A 6,630-nucleotide genomic window follows, 5' to 3' on the forward strand; every position below is an offset into this window, starting at 1 on the left:
AAAACCACAAAGCTTTCCAGGAAATGACCAAAAAATAAAAGAATATAGAAATTAGAAACAGATTCAGAAATATCCCATGTTTGAAAGTTATCAAGTACAGGCTATAAAATAACTATGATTAATATAGTCAAGTGAAAACATGAAAATATGAAGAATGTTACCACAGAACTGCAGTTTATGAAGAATAATCAAATGAATATCTTAGAAATGAAAAACATAATAGAAATTAAAAATCGGTAGGTGGGTTTAACAGCAGGTCAAGCACACAACAAAAGAAAGAATTTATAAAATGGAAAATAGATTGTTAGTAAATATTCAGACTGAAGCACACTGAAGCACAGATTGAAAAAAAGGAAATTGAGAAAGCATAAGATACACATAGGGCATAATGAAAAATCTGACATGTATATAATTGGAATCCCAGGAGTAGAAGCAAGAGACTGTATTGGCCAAGAAGTTTCCAAAACTGATGAGACATCAAGTCATAGATTTAGGAAGATTTATAAGTCCCAAGCTCTTTATCACCACCAAAAAAGAAAAGGCAAACAAAAAACACCTTTGTGCATCATAGCAAATCTGCTGAAAAACCAAAGTGGATACAAACTATCTAAAAAGAAGTGAGAGAGGTTGGGCACAGTGGCGCACACCTGTAAGCCCAGTACTTTGGGAGGTGGAGGCAGGAAGATTGCATGAGTACAGGAGGTCATCAAGACCATCCTTGGTAACATAGTAAGACCTCGTTTCAACAAAACTTTAAGAATTAGCCAGGTGTGGTGGCACTAACCTGATAATCGTTGGGAGATTGACATAGGAGAATTGGTTGAGTCTAGAAGTTGTAGGCTGCAATGTGCCATGACTGTGCCACTGCACTCCAGCCTGGGCAACAGTGAGACCCTGACAGAAGAAAAGGAGGAAGAGGAGGAGGAAGAAGAAGAAGGAGGAGAAGAAAAGGAAGAGGAAGAAGAAGCCACCGCCACCAGAGAGAAGTGATACATTGTCATCAAAAGAGCAAGAATAAGATTTTACAACTGACTTTTCAACAGAAAAATTGGAAATGACAAAACAATGGAAAGATATCTTCAGAGGTGGAAAGAAAATGACTATCAAACTGGAATCCTAAGACTAATGAAAATGCTCCTTAAAATAAATATATTTTCATGAAAACAGACCCACACTAGAAGATATACTTAAATGAACTCTTCAGGCAGAAAGAATGATCCCAGCTAGAAGCATTACAACTCAGGAAGAAATTATGAGCTTTAAAAATAGTAAATATATGGTTAAATATAAATGAATACTGACTGTCCAAAACAGCAATAATAACATGCCACAGGCTTTGAAACTATGTAGAATAAAAATTAGTGACAATAATAGGCTAAAATATGGTAAAGAAATATTGGATGAATTCAAGTGCTGTAAGACCCTTGCATCATCCAAGAAGTGATAAAATTTTTGATTAAAATATATTTTAATAAGTCAAGAATACATGTCATAATATCTACCACTAGAAGAATAATTTTTAAAATTACTTCTAGCAAGCTAATATGGGGGAGATGAAATCATTTTTTAAAAATTATTTTATTTTTTAAAATGTGGGGTACTAATGAAGGTTAGGTTGGAGTCATTTTAAAATTTGATTAAAAGGGCAAAATAAAAACAAAAGGAATTTTAAAAACTTATGAAGCAAGCAAAAAAGTTAGATGATAGTATTTAACTCAATTTATAGCCGTAGATATATAGATGTAAATGGATTAAAATTTCACTTAAAAGATTAATAGCAGTGTAAACTGGTACAACTACTTTGGAAAACCATTTGACATTATTTTTAAAATCTGAACATACACATACTCTTTAATCTTACATTCCCACTCTTTGGTATATACCCAGAATAAATGTGCACATATGTGCCCCAAAAGATACATTCAGGAATGTTCATAGCAACATTATTCATAATCTAAGCCATAAAAATTCCGTCAGTGGGTAAATAAAGTGTGTTATAAAGTTAGATTCTGTATAGCAAGTAAATTACTACTATCTACAACAGCATGACTCTCAGACGCATTGTTGAGTGGAAAAAAGGCACCAAAGAGTGCAAAATTTATGGTTCCATCTTTATAAAAGAAAAAATAAGCAATAGAGTTAGAAATCAGTATAATGATTATATTTGGGGGACTAGGAAAGTTTTGGAATGCTGATGTATTTTATATTCTGATAGAGATGGTGTTACATGAATACTTTCACTTTATAAAAATTAATTAAACTGTGCATCTTAATCTTTGCATGCTTAAAGGAGTGTTTGTTATACTGCACTTCCATTTTCAATTGTTTTCTTAAAAAGAAAGAAAAGAAAACAATTCAATTTTACAAGAACATCAAAGATAGTAAAATACTTAGCAATAAACTCAACTAAGGAGGTAAAAGACTCACATATTGAAAACTAAATACACAAACAATGGAAAGACATCCAGTGTTCATGGACTGGGAGACTTAATATTGTTAAGATGTCAATATTGCCCAAAGCATTCTACAGACTTAATGCAATCCTATCAAAATCCCAACAGAATTTTTTGCAGAAATAGAAAACCTATCACAAAATTTATATGGTATCTCAAGAGACACAAAGTAGCCAATAATCTTGAAAAAGAATAACAAACTTGGAGAGCTCGTACTTCTTGATTTCAAAATGTATTACAAGTCTATAGTAATTAAAACAGTTTAGTATTGGCATGAAGATGGACACATAGACCAATAGACCGGAATAGAGAGCCCAGAAATAAGCCCTCACATATGTGGTTAAATTCTTAAAAAACAAAAAAAAAATTCCAAGACCATTCAGTGGGGGAAAGGACTTTTCAACAAATGATGTTGAGAAACTGGATGTACACACGTAAAAGAGTGAAGTTAGATCCCTTCCACCATATACAAAAATTAACTCAAAATAGATGAGGAATTTAATATAAGATCTAACACTATAAAACTGCTAGATGAAAGCCTAGGGGAAAGCATCATTACATTATATTTGACAATACTGCCTTGAATATGACACCAAAATCACGGGCAACAAAAGTAAAAATAGACAAATTAGTTACATCTAAAACTTTTGTGCATCAAAGGACACAATCAACAGAGTAAAAAAGCAGCCAATGGAAAGGGGAAAAATTTTAAAAATCATATATCTGTAAGAGGTTTATATCTTTAATATTTAAGTATTCCTACAACTCAACAATAACAATAAAAGCAATTTGAAATTAGGAATGAGATTTGAGTATACATTTCTCCAATGAAGCTATACAAATGGCCAACTACCACATGAAAAGATTCCAGTATTACTAATAATTAGGGAAATCTGAATTGAAACCACGATGAGATATCCATACCCATTATGACAGCATCCAAGTCAAAACAAACAAAAAAACAGAAACTAAAAAGTATAAGTGTTGGTGAGGATGTGGAAAAATTAGAACCCTGTATATTGTTGGTGAAATATAAAAAAGTGTAGCTGCTATGGAAAATATAATGGCAGTCCTTCAAAAAGTAAAAAATAGAATTATATGATTCAGCAATTCCACTTTTGAGTATATATCCAAAAGAACTGAAAGCCGGGTCTTGAAAACCTATTTGTACATTCATGTTCTTAGCAGCATTATTCACAGTGGCCAAGAGGTGGAAGAAACCCAAAAGTCCATTGACGGATGAATAGATAAACAAAACGTGGCAAATACATAAAATAGAACATTATTCGCCTTAAAAAGGAAGGAAATTCTGACACATGCTACAACACGGATGAACCTTGAGTTCATAATGCCAAGCGAAATAAGCCAGTTGTGAACAGACAAAGACTTTATAATTTTCCTTATAAGAGGTAACTAGAGTAATCAAATTCGTAGCGATAGAAAGCAGAATGGTAATTGCCATTTTACTGGGAGAGGGATGAATGGGGAACTGTTGTTTAATGAGTACAGAGTTTCAGTTTTGCAAGACAAAAAAGTTCTAAAGATTGGTTGCACAACAATGTGAATGTACTTAACACTGCTGAACTATCCACTTAGAAATGGTTAAGATGGCCGGGCTCGGTGACTCAGCCTGTAATTCCAGCACTTTGGGAGGTCGAGGTGAGTGAATTGCCTGAGCCCGCAGGTTCAAGACCCGCCTGGGCAACCTCATCTCTTGGTGAGACCTCATCTCTACAATAAATAAAAAAATCAGCCGGGCGTGGTAGCGCGCGCCTATAGTTCCGGCTACTTGGAAGGCTGAGGTGGAAGGATGGCCGGAGCCCAGCAGGTCAAGGCTGCGGTGGCCGGGAGTGGCCACTGCACTCCAGTCTGGGTGACAGAGTGAGACTCCAACTCAAACAACAACAAAAAAAAAAGATGGTAAATTTTACAATATGTGTATTTTACTACAATTAGAAATGTAAAATATTTTAAAGAGAGAGAAATAAAAAAACAGAGAAAGAGAAAAAGAACATGAACCTTTGGATCCAAACTTGTCTACACATGAGAATCATTTGGAAATTTTTTTTAATGCAATACAGTCACATTTTAAGGCAAATTTGCAGTAACAAAACATGAGTACTACTAATGTTTTATTTATGCATAAAATTTCAAATAGTGTGACTCCTCTGAGATTTTAAAAGTTAAACAGGAATCACAATATCAATTCTGTGAGGTCAAATGAACAATAAATGCCAGGTGGTATGTTTACATAGTTGGCTGGCAAACAAAAACACAGTGCTACCGTGGGAAAATTAGTCAAGATTTGTAATTTTGAATTATGGCATGTTGTCAAAAATACATCCCTCATATATACTGCACCATTGTCTACAAAATCCTAGGCCCCTCACTGGACAGTACGATTGAAAATGTCTAGGATCAAATCCAAGCAATCATATTTTTAAAAGCTCCCTGGGATTTGTAAGACTGATAACCTGTGCGTCATTGTTTGAAAACCTCTGGTCCTCTATAAAGGAATAAGTGCATGTATTCTGTAAAAAACTATTTATGAACATTTTATGTGGCTAGGCCCTGAGGATATAAGATGAAGCAAAAATATAAAACCACACAGAGCTTGTGTTCTAGTGAAGAAGCCAGACAGTTAAATAAGCTGCAGTTACAACAAAGTGCAATTACAACAAGGGTCCTGTATGCTACGACAAGTAGGGCAGGGTATCATGGGAACGTGTATCGTGGCACTTCACTGAAGGGGATATGTAAGCTAAAACTCATGGAAATTGACCAACCCAAGAGGTCGGCCATTATCTTAAGAGAAAGCGAGGGAAGAGGAGGATCAGTCTGAGTGTAACCTGGAGAATGGAAAGGACTAGGTTGGAGAAGGAACAACAGTGAAGACAGAAGCTTGACTAGACTCCAGTGGCAGGAATCTAACTGCGAGGCGATGGGGCATGGGCCAGGGTACTAGCCATGGAAATAAAATATTTAGGAGAAATAATCTATCGGCCTTGATGATGAATTAGATGTGAAGAAGAGAAGAGAAGCAGCTAAGAATAATACCGAGGCACCTGGCCTGGGTACACACATGAACCATGGTACCATGTAAGAATTGAGGATTGGGATGACAGACACCGAGTTCACTTGGGAAGGCTGAATGTGAATTACATGGGGATGTCCAAGACAAAGATTGTGTCAGATAAAAAGTGTCTTAACTAAAGAGTCATCAGCTGGGCTTTAAAATCACGACAGTAGATGGCATTGCTCAGTTCTTGTTTCTAGGGTGAAAAAAAGAAGAACTAGAAGAGAACCTTAAGAAAACACTAAAGAAATCTTACGGAGGAAGCCTAGAAGGGTTCCGAGAGGTCGGAAGAAACCTAGGGGAATGCGCTGAGTTGGAAACCTAGAGGGTGCTTCAGCGAGGAACAGTCGGCCGTGTCAGAGGCCCCAAAAAAGGAACATCAAAAAGGTCCTATTGGAGTTAGCGACGCCAAGGTCATTCTCAACTAGGGGTTTGGGTAAGTGGAGGGAGCACACATTGCTAGAGTAGCTGGAGACAGAGAGGCAGGGTCACGGAGAAAGTGAGTTCCGAGGGCCATTCTGAAAAGTTTGGCCACAAAAGAGAAGAGAGGAAGGGAGCTGGATGAAGGACTTGCTTTTCTGTGGGGGTATGTTAAGGTTGAAAGGCCTTGGGCAACATGTAGGTGGTGATGCCAAGGATTCAAAAAGGAGAGATGATCACTGGGAGAGTTCATTGAGGAACGAGCCCAGGCTGCAAGTCTGGATCCACCACAACATGTGTTTGAACTTGAGTGGGTTATTTAATAGACCTGGGCTGCAGCGTCTTTCACCGTGAATTATAGGGTCTCCCTCTCTCTCTGCGATTTTCGAATTGCACCCCTCAAAGCTATCAGAGTGCCTATGCTTCGGCTTCAACCACATCTTGATCTCTCTCTTAGGTGTTTTTAATTTGTTGTAACTTTTAGCAATTTAACGCATGCACGTTCTTTGGAAAAGTGAAAAGCGGTAAAAGGATTATCGTAAAAAGTAGCAACTCCTTCCAGCTCCACACCTGCCTACTTTCAGCCATGTTCAATTCTTGAAGATACTTTCCTCTGGTATTTATGTCAATTTAGATAAATTAAATTCTTATCTCAGTATTTCTTTTTTTTTTTTTTTTTTT

Source organism: Carlito syrichta, unplaced genomic scaffold (assembly GCF_000164805.1).
Source record: "Carlito syrichta isolate Samal-C Ts95f unplaced genomic scaffold, Tarsius_syrichta-2.0.1 Scaffold294983, whole genome shotgun sequence".
Taxonomy (NCBI): Eukaryota; Metazoa; Chordata; class Mammalia; order Primates; family Tarsiidae; genus Carlito; species Carlito syrichta.